The following is a 21328-nucleotide window of genomic DNA, read 5'->3' as shown; positions in this document are numbered from 1 at the left end:
CTACTCCTACGCCGTGGTGCACACGGTGAGCTCCATCTCCCCCATGGGGTGGCAGCAGAAGGCACGGTGGCCGACTGGGTTGCCTAGGGCGCCCGTCCGGTTTGGCCTGCTCCTGATTGCATTAACATTAACCCCAGACATGCTTGCAAGATCTCTGCAGTTAATGGGTTCAGAGCATTGCACTAACATTAACCCCAGACATGCTAGTAGGATCACTGCAGAAAATGGGTCCAGAGCATTGCATTAACCCCAGACATGCCTGTAAGTTCACTGTAGAATAAGCACCGTAGAAAAATGGGACTAAACACTGCATTAACCCCAGACATGCCAGTTAGATGGAAAATGAATGATGAGAGTTGCAATAAAGTAGATAATTATGTGTTTTAGCAGTCAGCTCTATACTCTAGAACAGGAGAATGGAGAGGCACAGAGCAATGCTGCAGCCACGCAGGAGACCAGCAGGGCACTGACTGCTTCTGACCCAGATCATGACTCCGAGACCCACCAGGAGCAGGTATTGTGCTCTTGTATTCTGTGTGACTGCCTGATTCCTCTGTGACTGTCAGTTTTCTTCTCTCCCAAGGGCTTTCTCTGCCATGGATATCTGGGGCAGATCACTACGAGCAGCGAGGCAGGGATGGGGGAGAGACAACAGGGGAAGGGAAGGGTTGCTACACGCCTGGGGCAGTTATTCAGGCCTCCCTGCCATTGAGCCGCCCCAGGGAAGCAGAGACCCCTAATCCCAGTTAGGGCAGAGTAACTACTACTAAGTTAAAATATAACTATACCCCCAAACTATAAACAATTATTGCATAAACAGCTCATGTGTAAAACCCTGCTTCATCTAAATATGTGCCATTGGGTAATCCTAAATAGGAAACTGCCATTTTAAGTACTAATCCCCGCCCCCTGGGATCATAGGAGTCACAGTGCACACAAACAAGCCAAGGCACACATACATGCTAGGCCCCATCAGCCAATGAATGGGCAGAGTTCTGCCTTTTGCTCCCACACTACTTCCTGTTACAGTTAGAGCTGCATCACTTCCTGTCAGCTGATCTCTGAGGGAGCACACAGCCCATCACTAAATGGCGGCTCAAGGGAAAGGATATAAAAGGGCAATATTTACTGATATATATATTCCAGTTTGGGGAGATTCTTTAATAGGCCATTAATATAATATAAACTGTCTGTTGGTTACGTATTCATTCTGGGGGGGTAGTTTCCCTTTTTAAAGGGAAGTACCACTTGATGCGAATTCAGGGGGGTGTTTCTGCCATAAGGGCAAGGGGAGAACGTTCCCATCTCCTGTATCAGGGCGGGTAAAAAGCCGCCCTGGTCACTATAAGCCCATGAATTCCGCTCTATGTAGGGCAGCTATACGGGTGCATGAAATTACATACAGTGTCGTTTTTTTCTGCCGACACAACACAGAGGAGTGAAACACAATAGCCTCGAACAGGGTTTGCTCAGTGAGATCTACATCCCATCTTCTACCTATAGATTATCCCTTCCTGATTGGCTGGTGTGGGGCAGCTTTACTTTGCCTTACTTTCCTCTCTGTGTTAATACTCACCTACCTCTCCCCACCCTATCTCCCCACTTCTCCCTGTAAATACATTAATAAGGCTCCTTTATTAGCGTGTGGGGCCTAAACCGGTGTAACACTGACAGTTTCTCAGCAATTTCCTGCTCTTCTGCTCCTTAGGCTCCTACTGCGGCTAAACTCCAGCTCTCTGCCTTCAGAGATAGAATCGCTCGGCTGAGCAGCTTCAATTAGTGTCCCCTGGCCCTGCCGTCAGGTGGGAGAGATGCATCAGTCTGAGGGTTCCGCTGCACCCAGGCCTGGCTCCATTGGTAAGGGTCTGTATCCAGATATGTCTGTAAGGGGAACTACATGTGGCCCTGTAATGCAGCACATATAGGGAACATATAGGGTTAGTGATCTAAATGCCCTCTGTGCCAATCAGCAGTAGGGAGAGATGGTGCCTATAGTAGCAGTGGGGGATAATAGCCTCTGGGAAGGGACTGGGGCTGTGGGATAGCAGGTATAGTAGGGAGAGATGGTGCCTATAGTAGCAGTGGGGGGATAATAGCCTCTGGGAAGGGACTGGGGCTGTGGGATAGCAGGTATAGTAGGGAGAGATGGTGCCTATAGTAGCAGTGGGGGGATAATAGCCTCTGGGAAGGGACTGGGGCTGTGGGATAGCAGGTATAGTAGGGAGAGATGGTGCCTATAGTAGCAGTGGGGGGATAATAGCCTCTGGGAAGGGACTGGGGCTGTGGGATAGCAGGTATAGTAGGGAGAGATGGTGCCTATAGTAGCAGTGGGGGGATAATAGCTTCGGGGAAGGGACTGGGGCTGTGGGATAGCAGGTATAGTAGGGAGAGATGGTGCCTATAGTAGCAGTGGGGGGATAATAGCCTCTGGGAAGGGACTGGGGCTGTGGGATAGCAGGTATAGTAGGGAGAGATGGTGCCTATAGTAGCAGTGGGGGGATAATAGCCTCTGGGAAGGGACTGGGGCTGTGGGATAGCAGGTATAGTAGGGAGAGATGGTGCCTATAGTAGCAGTGGGGGGATAATAGCCTCTGGGAAGGGACTGGGGCTGTGGGATAGCGGGTATAGTAGGGAGAGATGGTGCCTATAGTAGCAGTGGGGGGATAATAGCCTCTGGGAAGGGACTGGGGCTGTGGGATAGCAGGTATAGTAGGGAGAGATGGTGCCTATAGTAGCAGTGGGGGGATAATAGCCTCTGGGAAGGGACTGGGGCTGTGGGATAGCAGGTATAGTAGGGAGAGATGGTGCCTATAGTAACAGTGGGGGATAATAGCCTCTGGGAAGGGACTGGGGCTGTGGGATAGCAGGTATAGTAGGGAGAGATGGTGCCTATAGTAGCAGTGGGGGGGATAATAGCCTCTGGGAAAGGACTGGGGCTGTGGGATAGCAGGTATAGTAGGGAGAGATGGTGCCTATAGTAGCAGTGGGGGGGATAATAGCCTCTGGGAAGGGACTGGGGCTGTGGGATAGCAGGTATAGTAGGGAGAGATGGTGCCTATAGTAGCAGTGGGGGATAATAGCCTCTGGGAAGGGACTGGGGCTGTGGGATAGCAGGTATAGTAGGGAGAGATGGTGCCTATAGTAGCAGTGGGGGATAATAGCCTCTGGGAAGGGACTGGGGCTGTGGGATAGCAGGTATAGTAGGGAGAGATGGTGCCTATAGTAGCAGTGGGGGGATAATAGCCTCTGGGAAGGGACTGGGGCTGTAGGATAGCAGGTATAGTAGGGAGAGATGGTGCCTATAGTAGCAGTGGGGGGATAATAGCCTCTGGGAAGGGACTGGGGCTGTGGGATAGCAGGTATAGTAGGGAGAGATGGTGCCTATAGTAGCAGTGGGGGGATAATAGCCTCTGGGAAGGGACTGGGGCTGTGGGATAGCAGGTATAGTAGGGAGAGATGGTGCCTATAGTAGCAGTGGGAGGATAATAGCCTCTGGGAAGGGACTGGGGCTGTGGGATAGCAGGTATAGTAGGGAGAGATGGTGCCTATAGTAGCAGTGGGATAATAGCCTCTGGGAAGGGACTGTGGAATATCAGTAATAAATACTGGGGAAAGAGAAAGCCTTTGCTCAGCTGTTTCTATTTCTGGGCACTAATGTGCTGGAATTCAGTGAAAATGATTTATTCGTAGCCAGAGTGGCCATTCCAATGCTTATGGGAGGGGCAAAATGAAGATTCCCCACTTACTGAGCAGCTGCACCCTCTGTGTCTCTGTGTATCACTAATAGTAGGGGCTGTGATAGAGAAGGCTGGGCCCCAGCAGGGTTGAACTGGAACAACACACTGGGAAATATACTGGTTGTCCATGGTCTTGCTGGGCCCCACACACTACTCATTTGTCCTACTAAGAGCCCCCCTCCCTTCTGCCTGGCCAACTACCTCTGTGTTGGGCACCAAAACATGCCCATTCCCCAGGGCTCTGCCAACCACTTGCCTGCAGACTGAATAAGGAGATAATAAAAAACAAAGGTATTTAATTGTTTGCTGGTGTTTGAGGCATGCAGCACGGGGGTACAGGTATGGGACCTATTATCCAGAATGCTCGGGACCTGGGGTTTTCCTGATAAGGGATTTTTCCATAATTTGGATCTCCATAACTTAAGTCTGCTAAAACACATTTAACCATGAAATAAACCCAATAGGGCTGTTCTGCCCCAATAAGGGGTAATTATATCTTAGTTGGGATCAAGTACAGGTACTGTTTTATTATTACAGAGAAAAGGGAATCATTTAACCATTAAATAAACCCAATAGGGCTGTTCTGCCCCAATAAGGGGTAATTATATCTTAGTTGGGATCAAGTACAGGTACTGTTTTATTATTACAGAGAAAAGGGAATCATTTAACCATTAAATAAACCCAATAGGGCTGTTCTGCCCCCAATAAGGGGTAATTATATCTTAGTTGGGATCAAGTACAGGTACTGTTTTATTATTACAGAGAAAAGGGAATCATTTAACCATGAAATAAACCCAATAGGGCTGTTCTGCCCCCAATAAGGGGTAATTATATCTTAGTTGGGATCAAGTACAGGTACTGTTTTATTATTACAGAGAAAAGGGAATCATTTAACCATTAAATAAACCCAATAGGGCTGTTCTGCCCCCAATAAGGGGTAATTATATCTTAGTTGGGATCAAGTACAGGTACTGTTTTATTATTACAGAGAAAAGGGAATCATTTAACCATTAAATAAACCCAATAGGGCTGTTCTGCCCCCAATAAGGGGTAATTATATCTTAGTTGGGATCAAGTACAGGTACTGTTTTATTATTACAGAGAAAAGGGAATCATTTAACCATTAAATAAACCCAATAGGACTGTTCTGCCCCCAATAAGGGGTAATTATATCTTAGTTGGGATCAAGTACAGGTACTGTTTTATTATTACAGAGAAAAGGGAATCATTTAACCATTAAATAAACCCAATAGGGCTGTTCTGCCCCCAATAAGGGGTAATTATATCTTAGTTGGGATCAAGTACAGGTACTGTTTTATTATTACAGAGAAAAGGGAATCATTTTTAAAAATTAGAATTATTTGCTTAAAATGGAGTCTATGGGAGATTGTCTTTCCGTAATTCAGAACTTTCTGGATATTGGGTTTCCGGATAAGGGATCCCATATTTACTAGAAAGTATAAAAGATAGTGGCATTCTGCTTGTCATGTTTGGGTGAGTTAATGCTTTCAATTCATTTAAATGCTTCCATTTCATGCAGTGATCTTAATGGTATGTCTGGAGTTTATGTTGTAATAAAATGGCTGGGTTAGTTGTAGATGGACGATATGTTTCTCCCAGGGTTTTGCATAGTTGGTACCCTGGAACATGGAATAATTAATCACAAACCCAGCCCTTTAATACAGACCTTAGCAGCAAGGTGATTGCTGCAGCTGAGAGCCTTTTAAAAAGACTCCAGTGGGGGGAGGGAGAGTCTCTTCCCCACTACACAGGTAGCAGGAGCTGCGCTGCATGGGAAAGGTACTTATGATTTCTGATTTTGTTTGCTTCTATTAAGTTGGAGTTGGAAAAGCCACCCAACTGTAGTTAGGCTGCCAATTGTATTTAGCCAGCGCTCTGGTGCAAGGGTTTATCTTCCTGTTTCTTATTTTGTGTTTGTTACTGAAGTTTTGTAACAAAATAAACTGCTGGCACTTGCCTTTAAGAGAGCAACCTCTGTGACTGCTATGTTTACCCTAAAAGACTGTGGGAAGCGGCCCTAAGACACTGAACCAGATCCCCCTGTAGGTTCAAGTGTCACACGTGGTGGAGGATGCGGGCAAGTCATTACCTGCAAAAGATGGCAGCCACTGATGATGTTGAGGCATACCTACTAGCCTTTGAACGCACCGCTGAGAGGGAAGGATGGCCAGCCGGAGAATGGGCAAGTTTACTAGCGCCTTTCCTAAGTGGAGAACCCCAGAAGGCATATTATGATCTGGAACCTGCAGAGGCCAGCAACTACAATAAATTGAAGGCAGAAATTCTTGCACGTCTGGGAGTGACAGCTGCAGTCCGGGCCCAAAGATTCCACTCTTGGTCTTTTGTTCCAGACAAGGCTGCCCGATCGCAGATGTTTGACCTGATACATTTGGCTAGGAAGTGGTTACAGCCTGACATCAACTCTGCCATCCATATTGTAGAGTTGCTTGTAATGGATCGCTTCCTGAGGGCTTTACCAGCTTCACTACGACGGTGGGTAAGTCAAAGTGACCCCCAGAATGTTGACCAGTTGGTCGCCTTGGTCGAAAGATACATTGCTGCTGGAGAACTTAGTAACCCACCGAGAGCAGAGCGGTTCTCTGGTACCAAGATCCTAAGTCACACTAGGTCTGGTAAGACTGGTTCAAAGTTAAAGGACGATGGGGAACAGCTTGGCACTAGACGGCAGTTTGATAATACAGTAAAATGTTTCAAATGTTTTGAATATGGACATATGTCTAAAGACTGCCCTTTAAATGTTGAACCTATGCAATGTGATATGAGTTACAGAGGTAAACCCCACTCGTTGCTTACAAGAAAGGCAGGTTCAGATGTTGTAAGTTGTTATGCGGGGAAACCACAATGGTGTACCATAAAAGTAAATGGGAAAGAGGTACAAGCATTACTTGACTCAGGGAGTATGGTAACCCTAGTAACCAGGTCCCTTGTGCCTCAAAGTAAAATTAATCATGCAAAACAAGTGGGAGTTGTCTGTGTACATGGAGATAGACAGGATTATCCTACCGCCCAGGTCACCCTGTCTACCCCATCTGGGTCTATGGATTACCAAGTCGGAGTGGTTCCCCAGCTGGCATACGAAGTGGTTTTGGGGAGAGATTTTCCTTATTTTCTGAATTTATGGGCTTTTGTCACCTATAAGTCACAAGAGTCCTTAAGGGGTACAAATGACCTTGAATATGCATTTCCCTTTGCTGATGTGCAGTCTGATGAGGTATTACGTAGTGAGGTAGGCTGCAAGGCCCCAACCCCGCTTCAGGTTTTGGTAGGGGACAATACAAGCAGTGATACAGAGCCCCGCACCTCTGATGAGCCTGAGAGGGAATTAGCTGACTTAGAAGTCAGCCCCGTTAATTATAAGAGTGCACAGTGGGAAGATCCCACTTTGCTGGAACCTAGGCGTAATGTTCAGGTGACAAATGGTGTTAGAAATAACCCAGATGGCTCCCTTTCTTATCCTTATTTTGAAGTGTCTAATGACCTTCTATATCGTGTAGAAAAGAGAGGTGATGACATACATAAACAGTTGTTGGTTCCCCAGGCCTTCCGTAATACTGTGCTAAGGCTTGCACACAGTCACGTATTAGGAGGGCATTTAGGGGTGGAGAAAACAAAAGAACGCGTTTTAAGGCGATTTTACTGGCCCGGGGTGTTTGCTGCCATTAGCAACTATTGTTCCTCATGCCCTGACTGCCAGCGTACTGCTCCCCAGAAAGCATATAGGAGCCCACTTGTGCCTTTGCCAATAATTGATGTACCGTTTGATAGGATAGCAATGGACCTGGTCGGTCCACTTATAAAGTCTGCTAGGGGTCACCAATACATTCTAGTTGTTGTGGACTATGCCACACGTTACCCTGAGGCTATTCCCCTACGCAATACTACAGCAAAGAGTATAGCGAAAGAACTAATGTTCATGTTTAGTAGGGTGGGTATCCCCAGGGAAATTCTGACAGACCAAGGGACACCATTTATGTCCAGGGTTACAAAAGAGTTGTGCAAATTGTTGCAAATAAAGCATCTCAGGACATCTGTATACCACCCGCAGTCAGATGGTCTTGTCGAAAGGTTTAATAAAACCTTAAAAACCATGCTCCGTAGAGTGATTGATAAGGATGGGAAAAATTGGGACTTCTTGCTGCCTTACCTAATGTTTGCAATCAGGGAAGTTCCCCAATCCTCAACAGGTTTTTCCCCGTTTGAATTGTTGTATGGTCGGCACCCCAGAGGGTTGCTGGACACAGTTAAAGAAACCTGGGAGCATGAAACTACCCCTCACCGTAGTGTGATAGAACATGTGGCTCAGATGCAAGATAGGATTGAGGCCATTATACCTATTGTACGTGAGCACATGCTAAAAGCACAGGAAGCTCAAAGAAACTCATACAATAGAAATGCTAGGCTGCGTGTATTTCAGCAAGGGGACAGAGTACTTGTTTTAGTCCCTACTGTAGAGAATAAATTTCTAGCAACCTGGCAGGGCCCTTATGAGGTAATTGAAAGAGTTGGCGTGGTTAACTATAAAATACGGCAACCAGGTAGAAGGAAGCCTGAACAGATATATCATGTTAACCTGCTAAAGCCATGGAAAGACAGGGAAGTCTTAATGGCAACACAGTCTCCAGACTCTCCGATTGATATGAAAGAAGTACCAGAGGTTAATATAGCAGACACCCTGTCAACTCCCCAAAAGCGTGAGGTCAGAGAATTTGTTAACCGTAACAAGGATGTTTTCTCCGCTATGCCAGGGCGAACTAAAATAATTGAACATGACGTTATTACAGAATCGGGTAACAGGGTACATCTTAAACCATACAGAATACCAGAAGCTCGTAGAGAGGTTGTTAGTAGAGAGATAAAGAAAATGCTGGAGCTTGATGTGATTGAAGAATCCCAAAGTGAATGGAGTAGTCCCATTGTCCTTGTCCCAAAACCCAATGGGGAAATAAGGTTCTGCAATGATTACCGCAAGGTAAATGCTATATCTAAATTTGATGCTTATCCCATGCCCAGGGTTGACGAACTGATAGAGCGGTTAGGCAAAGCAAGATACCTCACAACTATTGACCTGACAAAAGGTTATTGGCAGGTGCCTCTTACAAAACAAGCAAGGGAAAAAACTGCATTTTCCACCCCAGATGGGCTGTTCCAATATAAGGTCCTACCTTTTGGGCTACATGGGGCCCCAGCAACTTTTCAAAGAATGATGGACCGAATTCTAAAGCCCCATGGTCGTTATGCTGCTGCCTACCTTGACGATATAGTCATTCATAGCACAGATTGGGAATCACACCTAGCAAAAGTTCAGGCTGTGGTGGACTCAATTAGAAATGCTGGTTTAACTGCCAATCCCGCAAAGTGTACTATTGGGCTTGAAGAGGCCAAATACTTGGGGTTCTCAATAGGAAGGGGACTAGTTAAACCACAAGTCACAAAGGTGGAATCTATTCAAAATTGGCCAAGGCCTTCCACCAAGAAACAAGTCAGGACATTTCTGGGCTTAACTAGCTACTACAGAAGGTTCATACCTGACTTTGCTACTATTGCCAGCCCTTTAACTGACCTTACTAAAGCAAAAGCCCCTGTAGTGGTACGGTGGTCAACAGAAGCTGAAGAAGCTTTTGTCAAATTAAAAGAAGCCCTCTGTGCCCATCCAGTTTTGGTGGCACCTGATTTTAGGAAGGGATTTATTGTGCAAACAGATGCCTCAGATGTCGGCTTAGGAGCTGTTCTGTCACAGGAGATTAATGGTGAGGAGCACCCAGTTTACTACTTGAGTAGGAAACTTAATTCCCAGGAGAGGAATTATTCAATTGTAGAAAAAGAATGTTTAGCCATAAAATGGGCTCTAGAATCCCTAAGATATTATCTCTTGGGTAGACAGTTCAGGCTCATTACAGACCATGCCCCGCTTACTTGGATGAGCCAAAACAAAGAGAAAAATGCAAGGGTTACTAGGTGGTTCCTGAGTTTGCAACCCTTCAGTTTCACTGTAGAACACAGGGCTGGAATTAAACAAGGCAATGCTGATGGGCTCTCAAGGTTATATTCCTTAATGTCCATGGTCGCTCACCCCTCTAGGGCAGAGCTGGGTGGGGGGATGTGTAATAAAATGGCTGGGTTAGTTGTAGATGGACGATATGTTTCTCCCAGGGTTTTGCATAGTTGGTACCCTGGAACATGGAATAATTAATCACAAACCCAGCCCTTTAATACAGACCTTAGCAGCAAGGTGATTGCTGCAGCTGAGAGCCTTTTAAAAAGACTCCAGTGGGGGGAGGGAGAGTCTCTTCCCCACTACACAGGTAGCAGGAGCTGCGCTGCATGGGAAAGGTACTTATGATTTCTGATTTTGTTTGCTTCTATTAAGTTGGAGTTGGAAAAGCCACCCAACTGTAGTTAGGCTGCCAATTGTATTTAGCCAGCGCTCTGGTGCAAGGGTTTATTTTCCTGTTTCTTATTTTGTGTTTGTTACTGAAGTTTTGTAACAAAATAAACTGCTGGCACTTGCCTTTAAGAGAGCAACCTCTGTGACTGCTATGTTTACCCTAAAAGACTGTGGGAAGCGGCCCTAAGACACTGAACCAGATCCCCCTGTAGGTTCAAGTGTCACAATGTGCTTATTGCTCATAAATGAAAAAACAACACAAACCTGGTCTCCACCATTTGTAGAATACAGTATCCAGCATATGGGTTAAATGCAGAAGAGGGGTAAAATCCCTGTGTCAGACCTAACAATACAGGGGAGATGTCAGGGGCACAAGTACATTCAGGGGTTATACCTGTTATGCATTTAACCCATGTACTGGAGTTTATTGTATTTGAATGTATTTCTTGCATATTTTTCTGTGGCAATCTTACCTCTGTGACTTGGGCTAATGTGCTGATAATCTATTTTTGCAGTGATATTTCTGATATGTTTGGTGTTAATATGATCGTTGTCCTTTTCTACAGTGATCTTACTGGCATTTCTAGGGCTAAAGGGTATGGCGGGTGGTAGCAGTTACGGCTTCAGATTGATGGTAGTCCCCTAGAGTCTGATTCTCTGGTGGGCCCTAGGTACCCCAGTCCGACACTGGGCCCCAGGCAGGTTAGAAAGGCTGGCAGTACCCATTAACATTGGATGTCTAACCCACTATGGAGCTGTTGTTCAACTACTTTATATGGGAGGAAGCTACCATATTGCTCTCCTTAGTATAAGTAAGTATAGTTTTGTTTATACAGAAGATAGGGTGCATATTAACCCCAGGCATACCAATAAAAACACTGCAGAATGGATAATGAACATAATAACTTATTACAGTAAGATTATTGCAGAATGGCTAATGCAGGCCGGAATATAACGAAGCCATTAAGCTCTGCCCTTAATATTTGCCTTATTACTGTGCCAATCTGTGGGATTCATGGGCCCCTGTGCCCGATAATCTCATTCCGGAGACGTTTCTCTGTTTGATCCATTTATAACCCATTTCTAATCTAATATTAATGATACTGTAGAGCCGTGGGCAGAGGAGGAAGGGTCTGTTGGGACCCACATTATAATTACAAATAACTAACAGGGAGAAGGGTCTATGGAATAAAGGCACCAGCTTGCTGTTTCCATAGGCAGATAATACAGAGCCCTGAAGTGCATCTATTAATAATCAGGCACCAAGGGGGTTGTCATTGAGGAAGGTTCTAGGTATAAGGTTCTAGCTGTGAGCCCTGAACATTCCTATACTGCAAGCTGGTATAGATGCTGATTAGCGGGAGTTGCCATATTGCTTCCCATAAATAATAAGCACATTTTTGGAAGCACAACTAGCTGCAATGACCCCCCACAAAGAGCGTAGGGAGAGAAGAGTGGAACCATAGAGCAGACCCTGCAGTCCTCCCTCACCCCCAGGCCCCCACGTAAGGAATACTATATAATGTTTTTGTATTTTGCCCCTGCCTTTCAGGGTAGATGAATTGCTGCAGGTCTCTCTGCCGCTTCCATGAATACAGTGCTGCCTTTACATAAGTGTAACCCTTTCTTGGCACTGATATCCAGGGCCACACTGGGGCGCAAACAGGAGAAATCCCAAGCCTCCGCTAAGTGGGAGATTTGGGGGGTTTGGAAAGTTTAAGTGCCCCCACCCAGGGCTAAACCGTGTATTAGTGGGCAACAACTCCCTGGGAACTGCGACAGCAGTGATTAATATACCAAATGCAATGGAAATAAACCACACAATTGATAGATATGAAATAAATTGTAATATATATGCAAGATGCAATGAAATGAAAACAGTGAATAACAGTTTCACATAACACATATAATAATTGACACTATTCCCCTTTGTGTAAGAATATGTCCCTTGTCACTTTAAGAACCTTGAGTGTGCACAGGTTAACTCCTTGTATGAAGGTAGGGGTAACAGAGTTATGTGTTGCAACAGCAGATTGTAGCACCCCGGGGTGTGTAACTGTAAAACCTCACCAACTCCCGGTGGCAGTGAAAGGGGAATAGACCCTGTGGGGCAGATGCAGGGAAGCAGTCTGGCAGCTTTAACCCTCACTGAGCTTGAGATGCAGGGGGAGAGAAAGGCTTCTTGGGATCCTGATGGAGATTCACTGCAGGTGTCAGAGAGGCTGATGGGTAATCCCACATCCAGATCCAGTGTACACGCTGGTAACTCACTACAGGGCTGAAGCCCTAACTCTCCTACAGGGATTACTCCCCTAACAATAGCACTAATCCCATTCACTAAATGGCTGAATGGGTTAACTAACTCCCTATGCTCTGATTATGGGGTTCCCTATATAGAATAGAATGTTCTACAGGTGGAACCCTAGCTCCCTACTTGTACAGATCAGAGGAACACTCACAGGAAGATGGAGAAACCTCAGGCAGCTCCCAGTATTACTGTGCAGAGTCCATGCTTTCCTTCTCCTCTCTTCCTGAATCAGATCTGCCTCACTTTCATATCTTTTTGGCTCCAAAGCTCTTTGAGCAGGGTCCCAAGGTCAGAAGCCAATCCCCCCCTGCTGATTGGGCCAGGCTGTGACTGGGAACTGTCCCTTTGCAGTACAGTCAGCAGCCATGTTTTTGGTTGCTCCAGATTTAAAGTCACAGGGTTGTGTGTTTGGGGAAAGTGTAAATTAGCACTTCCCTACATAAGTGTCTCCCTTTTTGCCCCCTACCCACCCCCTAACATGGGAAAATAAGGGGGATAATGAAGCTTGGGGCGCCAAAAATCCCCTGCACTTTTGCCAACCCTTTTAACTGTAGTTACGTAATGAAGAAAATAAACAATAAACACATTAACCCCACTGCAGAAAATGAACTATGAGCAGCACATCCCATTAATAAAAGGGCAAAAATGGGCAATAAACATATAAACTCCAGCAATTCCAATAATATCATTGCAGAATAGAGAATGAGCATATTAACCCCAGACATGCCAGTAAAAACGCTGCAGAATGGATAATGAACATATTAACCCCAGACGTGCCAGCATGATCACTGCAGAATGGATAATAAACATACTGATCCCAGACATACCAGTAAAAACAGACAATGGGGGAGCACCCTAAAAAAACCCATCATCAAATCTTTATGAACCAACAACTTAGTGAGGGTAATATCCCAGTAATATAAGTGCATAAATGGGTAATAAACATATTAACTCCAGCAATTCCAATAAGATCATTGCAGAATAGTGAATGAGCATATTAACTCCAGACATGCCAGTAAAAACGCTGCAGAATGGATAATGAACAAATTAACCCCAGACGTGCCAGCATGATCACTGCAGAATGCATAATAAACATATTAACCCCAGACATGCCAGCATGATCACTGCAGAATGGATAATGAACATATTAACCCCAGATGTGCCACCATGATCACTGCAAAATGGATAATGAACATATTAACCCCAGACGTGCCAGCATGATCACTGCAGAATGGATAATAAACATACTGACCCCAGACATACCAGTAAATACAGACAATGGGGGGAGCACCCTAAAAAAAAAATCATCATCAAATCTTTATGAATCAACAACTTAGTGAGGGTAATATCCCAGTAATATAAGTGCATAAATGGGTAATAAACATATTAACTCCAGCAATTCCAGTAAGATCATTGCAGAATAGTGAATGAGCATATTAACCCCAGACATGCCAGTAAAAACTCTGCAGAATGGATAATGAACATATTAACCCCAGACGTGCCAGCATGATCACTGCAGAATTGATAATGAACATATATACCCCAGACGTACCACCATGATCACTGCAGAATGGATAATGAACATATTAACCCCAGACGTGCCAGCATGATCACTGCAGAATGGATAATAAACATACTGACCCCAGACATACCAGTAAAAACAGGCAATGGGGGGAGCACCCTAAAAAAAAATCATCATCAAATCTTTATGAATCAACAACTTAGTGAGGGTAATATCCCAGTAATATAAGTGCATAAATGGGTAATAAACATATTAACTCCAGCAATTCCAGTAAGATCATTGCAGAATAGTGAATGAGCATATTAACCCCAGACATGCCAGTAAAAATACTGCAGAATGGATAATGAACAAATTAACCCCAGACGTGCCAGCGTGATCACTGCAGAATGGATAATGAACATATATACCCCAGACGTACCACCATGATCACTGCAGAATGGATAATGAACATATTAACCCCAGACGTGCCAGCATGATCACTGCAGAATGGATAATAAACATACTGACCCCAGACATACCAGTAAAAACAGGCAATGGGGGGAGCACCCTAAAAAAAAATCATCATCAAATCTTTATGAATCAACAACTTAGTGAGGGTAATATCCCAGTAATATAAGTGCATAAATGGGTAATAAACATATTAACTCCAGCAATTCCAGTAAGATCATTGCAGAATAGTGAATGAGCATATTAACCCCAGACATGCCAGTAAAAATACTGCAGAATGGATAATGAACAAATTAACCCCAGACGTGCCAGCGTGATCACTGCAGAATGGATAATGAACATATATACCCCAGACGTACCACCATGATCACTGCAGAATGGATAATGAACATATTAACCCCAGACGTGCCAGCATGATCACTGCAGAATGGATAATAAACATACTGACCTCAGACATACCAGTAAAAACAGACAATGGGGGGAGCACCCTAAAAAAAATCATCATCAAATCTTTATGAATCAACAACTTAGTGAGGGTAATATCCCAGTCATATAAGTGCATAAATGGGTAATAAACATATTAACTCCAGCAATTCCAGTAAGATCATTGCAGAATAGTGAATGAGCATATTAACCCCAGACATGCCAGTAAAAACACTGCAGAATGGATAATGAACATATTAACCCCAGACGTGCCAGCATGATCACTGCAGAATGGATAATGAACATATTAACCCCAGATGTGCCAGCATGATCACTGCAGAATGGATAATGAACATATTAACCCCAGACGTGCCAGTATGATCACTGCAGAATTGATAATGAACATATATACCCCAGACGTACCACCATGATCACTGCAGAATGGATAATGAACATATTAACCCCAGATGTGCCAGCATGATCACTGCAGAATGGATAATAAACATACTGACCCCAGACATACCAGTAAAAACAGGCAATGGGGGGAGCACCGTAAAAAAAATCATCAAATCTTTATGAAGCAACAACTTAGTGAGGGTAATATCCCAGTAATATAGGTGCATAAATGGGTAATAAACATATTAACTCCAGCAATTCCAGTAAGATCATTGCAGAATAGAGAATGAGCATATTAACCCCAGACATGCCAGTAAAAACTCTGCAGAATGGATAATGAACATATTAACCCCAGACGTGCCAGCATGATCACTGCAGAATTGATAATGAACATATATACCCCAGACGTACCACCATGATCACTGCAGAATGGATAATGAACATATTAACCCCAGACGTGCCAGCATGATCACTGCAGAATGGATAATAAACATACTGACCCCAGATATACCAGTAAAAACAGACAATGGGGGGAGCACCCTAAAAAAAATCATCATCAAATCTTTATGAATCAACAACTTAGTGAGGGTAATATCCCAGTAATATTAGTGCATAAATGGGTAATAAACATATTAACTCCAGCAATTCCAGTAAGATCATTGCAGAATAGTGAATGAGCAAATTAACCCCAGACATACCAGTAACAACACTGCAGAATGGATAATGAACATATTAACCCCAGACATGCCAGCATGATCACTGCAGAATGGATAATGAACATATAAACCCCAGACATGCCAGCATGATCACTGCAGAATGGATAATTAACATATTAACCCCAGACATGCCAGCATGATCACTGCAGAATGGATAATAATCATATAGACCCCAGATATACCAGTAAAAACAGACAATGGGGGAGCAGCCTAAAAAAAAAATCATCATCAAAATCTCTATAAATCAACAACATAGTTAGGGGGGAATTTGGGTTAAAAATGAAATCTCAATGTATTTGAAAAAAAAGCAAATTACTGTGATTTTTATTCTTTTTTTCCTATAAAAAGCACATTTCCAGAGCAATCGCTGTTTATTTGTCTGTAGCTGCACAGGTGTAAATTGGCCCCGAAACCAAGGAAATTTTGTATCCTAAATTACAGGGTATTCATCTCCCCCGCTAGCACTGCCGCTCACACAGTCGGGCGCCCGACATCACGAAGGGAACTGACAGGGCTGCCAGCAGTATGTAGGGCTGGAGCGGAATAATGAATGTTGGAAGGAAAATCTCTTTTATAAATAGGATTTAATGGGAAATTTGGGAATTACACGCCCTGGCATCCCATTGGCTCTGACCTACATTCCCTGTATGATGGTCATACTCACCGTCTTACTCTCCGTAGAGGGATTGTTCACCTTTGAGTTAACCTTTAGTATGCTGTCGAGAGTAATATTGCAAAAAAAAATTGCAATTGGTCTTCAGTTTTTTATTAATTTCAGTTTTTTAATTATTTACATTTTTGTTCAGCAGCTCTCCAGTTTCAGAAGCCATCTGGTTGCTAGGGTCCAAATTACCACAGCAACCACAGAGTGGTTTCGAAGGAGAGACTGGTGTATGAATAGGAGAGGGCCTGAATAGAAAAAAGTAATAAAAAAATTGTTTTTAATTTTGTAGTTTTTCAGTTAGGTAGCTTTATGTTTAGCAACTCTCCAATCTGGAATAGCAGCAGCTATCTGGTTGCTAGGGTTTTGCTTACCTTAGCAACCAGGCAGTGGTGCGAACGAGAGACTGGAATATGAATAGAAGGGGGACTAAATAGCAAGATAAGGAATAAATAGTAACAATATGATATAATCAGAAACAGTGGCCCCCAGACTCTACTGCGTACAGGTGCCTCTAGGAGAGTATTGAGTAGCACCTCTATGGCATTTACATACGTACATGATAAGCAAAGGGAAAGGTGTTATACAGAGAACTCTGAGTATCACTCATGTATTATAAGGGATAATGTACCCCCTACTGTAAATGATAAGGATATTAGCAGTCACTGAGGGGTTCTGTGCCCATATAAAGGCACAAGGCTGCAGGCTGAGTTATACAGGGAACTCTGAGTATCACTCATGTATTATAAGGGATAATGTACCCCCTACTGTAAATGATAAGGATATTAGCAGTCACTGAGGGGTTCTGTGCCCCCCATATAAAGGCACAAGGCTGCAGGCTGAGTTATACAGGGAACTCTGAGTATCACTCATGTATTGTAAGGGATAATGTACCCCCTACTGTAAATGATAAGGATATTAGCAGTCACTGAGGGGTTCTGTGCCCATATAAAGGCACAAGGCTGCAGGCTGAGTTATACAGGGAACTCTGAGCATCACTCATGTATTATAAGGGATAATGTACCCCCTACTGTAAATGATAAGGATATTAGCAGTCACTGAGGGGTTCTGTGCCCATATAAAGGCACAAGGCTGCAGGCTGAGTTATACAGGGAACTCTGAGTATCACTCATGTATTATAAGGGATAATGTACCCCCTACTGTAAATGATAAGGATATTAGCAGTCACTGAGGGGTTCTGTGCCCATATAAAGGCACAAGGCTGCAGGCTGAGTTATACAGGGAACTCTGAGTATCACTCATGTATTATAAGGGATAATGTACCCCCTACTGTAAATGATAAGGATATTAGCAGTCACTGAGGGGTTCTGTGCCCCCCATATAAAGGCACAAGGCTGCAGGCTGAGTTATACAGAGAACTCTGAGTATCACTCATGTATTATAAGGGATAATGAACCCCCTACTGTAAATGATAAGGATATTAGCAGTCACTGAGGGGTTCTGTGCCCATATAAAGGCACAAGGCTGCAGGCTGAGTTATACAGGGAACTCTGAGTATCACTCATGTATTATAAGGGATAATGTACCCCCTACTGTAAATGATAAGGATATGAGCAGTCACTGAGGGGTTCTGTGCCCCCCATATAAAGGCACAAGGCTGCAGGCTGAGTTATACAGGGAACTCTGAGTATCACTCATGTATTATAAGGGATAATGTACCCCCTACTGTAAATGATAAGGATATGAGCAGTCACTGAGGGGTTCTGTGCCCATATAAAGGCACAAGGCCAAAGGGCCCTGGATGCCAGACTCTATCGTGGGCCTTATTGGGTGGAACTGCAACCTGAAACATGCAGGCGTTACATGGCGGCACCTTAAAGGAACAGTAACACCAAAAAATGAAAGTGTATAAAAGTAATAACAATATAATGTACTGTTGCCCTGCACTGGTACAACTGGTGTGTTTGCCTCAGAAAGACTTCTATAGTTTATATAAGTAAGCTGCTGTGTAGCCATGGGGGCAGCCATTCAAAGGAGAAAAGGCACAGGTTACTTAGCAGGTAACAGACAAACCCCCATTATATGGGGCTTATCTACTAGTTATCTGCTATGTCAGTGCTGTCCAACTTCTGTTGTACCGAGGGCCGGAATTTTTCCGACCTACGTGGTGGAGGGCCGATAATGGAAGCCAGTTTTGACCACTCCCCTTTTTGAAACCGCACCCACTTGAAACCACACCCATGTTATCACATGACCATACCCATATTAATGGTTGTAGTACAGCAAAAACCTGCCATACTCTGCCTGCCCTACCCTGCCTGTGTGCCATACTCTGCCTGCCCTACCCTGCCTGTGTGTGCCATACTCTGCCTGCCCTACCCTGCCTGTGTGTGCCATACTCTGCCTGCCCTACCCTGCCTGTGTGTGCCATACTCTGCCTTCCCTACCCTGCCTGTGTGCCATACTCTGCCTGCCCTACCCTGCCTGTGTGTGCCATACTCTGCCTTCCCTACCCTGCCTGTGTGTGCCATACTCTGCCTTCCCTACCCTGCCTGTGTGCCATACTTGGCTGGTTTGTGCCATACTTGGCCTGTGTGCGCCATACTCTGCCTGCCCTACCCTGCCTGTGTGCCATACTCTGCCTTCCCTACCCTGCCTGCGTGTGCCATACTCTCACTGTGTTTGCCATTCTTGGCCTGTGTGTGCCATACTCTGCCTGTGTGTGCCATACTCTGCCTGTGTGTGCCAAACTCTGCCTTCCCTACCCTGCCTGTGTGTGCCATACTCTGCCTTCCCTACCCTGCCTGTGTGTGCCATACTCTGCTTGCCCTATGCTGCCTGTGTGTGCCATACTCTGCCTGCCCTACTCTGCCTGTGTGTGCCATACTCTGCCTGCCCTACTCTGCCTGTGTGTGCCATACTCTGCCTGCCCTACTCTGCCTGTGTGTGTGCCATACTCTGCCTTCCCTACCCTGCCTGTGTGTGCCATACTCTGCTTGCCCTATGCTGCCTGTGTGTGCCATACTCTGCCTGCCCTACTCTGCCTGTGTGTGCCATACTCTGCCTGCCCTACTCTGCCTGTGTGTGCCATACTCTGCCTGCCCTACTCTGCCTGTGTGTGTGCCATACTCTGCCTTCCCTACCCTGCCTGTGTGTGCCATACTCTGCCTGTGTGTGCCATACTCTGCCTGCCCTACTCTGCCTGTGTGTGCCATACTCTGCCTGCCCTACTCTGCCTGTGTGTGTGCCATACTCTGCCTTCCCTACCCTGCCTGTGTGTGCCATACTCTGCTTGCCCTATGATGCCTGTGTGTATGGCACACACAGGCAGCCTACAGTGACACAATGCTGGCACTGCTCCTACTGTCTGCACAATAACTATGTATTAAAACACTTTTTAATTGCAGTACCACCTCAGTATATGTTCTTTTTGTAGTGTGCAGGGATTATTTGTGGGTTTCTACTGCTCCTGAGGTGTGAACAGGGGAACAATGGGGGTGATTACAGCCTGAGCCTGAGGTGTGAACACTGCAGGGGGTGAACAATGCAGAGACTAAAAGGTGTGAACAACACAGGGGATTACATATTTAAACAATACAGGGGGATTACAGCCTGAATCTGAGGTGAGAACCATGCAGGGGGGCAGTTAATCTCAGTACTGATACCATTTGAAGTTTACACAAGAGTAAGCCATCAAAGCAGCCAGACAGGTGGGGGGGCCACACAGAGGGGGGTCGCGGGCCGCATGCGGCCCGCGGGCCGCCAGTTGGACAGCACTGTGCTATGTAACCTGTGCCTTTTCTCCTTTGAATGGCTGCCCCCGTGGCTACACAGCAGCTTATTATATAGTATCTTTTCTGTAGCAAAAACACCAGTTTTTTTCAGAGCAATAGCACATTATATTTTAATTGCTTTAAAACACTTTAATTTTTTGATGTTACTGTTCCTTTAAAAGACAATGCCACATTCCCAAAGATCTCTATAATGTTTCTTTAATTGCTTGTTTGAAGGCTGAAGGGCAGCACCATAGGTTTCCATAAGGGAATATTGCCCCTGTAAGTCCCAGAAGCCAGTGCTGTATGTAGGTCAGCAAGTGCAAAGAAAAGGTACTTGCCCCAGGCTACACGGGGCTGAGCCTGAATTCAATGAACTGTGTTTCTCATTAGAATCCCAGACAGGTTGCACAGAGCTGGTAAACATGGGGTTAAGGGGAAACCAAGCTATTTATTTGCAGGATTTTCCTTCTGTTTGTTTCCCTTTTGAAATTTCCTGATGAAATAATTGGCCTTGTGGCAACAGCTGCACAATCATTTCTTATTATAACCACTAGGGGAGCTGCAGCAATCACTTCTTATTATAACCACTAGGGGAGCTGTAGCAACTACTTCTTATTATAACCACAATCACTTCTTATTATAACCACTTGGGGAGCTGTAGCAACTACTTCTTATTATAACCACAATCACTTCTTATTATAACCACAATCACTTCTTATTATAACCACTAGGGGAGCTGTAGCAGCTACTTCTTATTATAACCACAATCACTTCTTATTATAACCACTAGGGGAGCTGTAGCAAATACTTCTTATTATAACCACAATCACTTCTTATTATAACCACTAGGGGAGCTGTAGCAACTACTTCTTATTATAACCACAATCACTTCTTATTATAACCACTTGGGGAGCTGTAGCAACTACTTCTTATTATAACCACAATCACTTCTTA

The 21328-nt window shown here is 44.7% G+C and overlaps 1 protein-coding gene across 1 annotated transcript in view; it reads left to right on the top strand.

Annotated features, from left to right (window-relative positions):
• The first annotated feature begins 418 nt into the window (after window positions 1-418).
• fchsd2 (FCH and double SH3 domains 2) overlaps window positions 419-21328 on the top strand; it is a 148479-nt gene continuing 127569 nt past the window's right edge. Inside the window, 2 exon segments of the mRNA NM_001102687.1 lie at window positions 419-514; window positions 1709-1857. The gene's annotated coding sequence lies outside the window, so the exon portion shown is untranslated.

This window comes from Xenopus tropicalis, chromosome 2 (assembly GCF_000004195.4).
Source record: "Xenopus tropicalis strain Nigerian chromosome 2, UCB_Xtro_10.0, whole genome shotgun sequence".
Lineage (NCBI taxonomy): Eukaryota > Metazoa > Chordata > Amphibia > Anura > Pipidae > Xenopus > Xenopus tropicalis.
The sequence above is the reverse complement of the archived record's forward strand: the minus strand, read 5'-3'. Positions and strand labels throughout refer to the sequence as shown.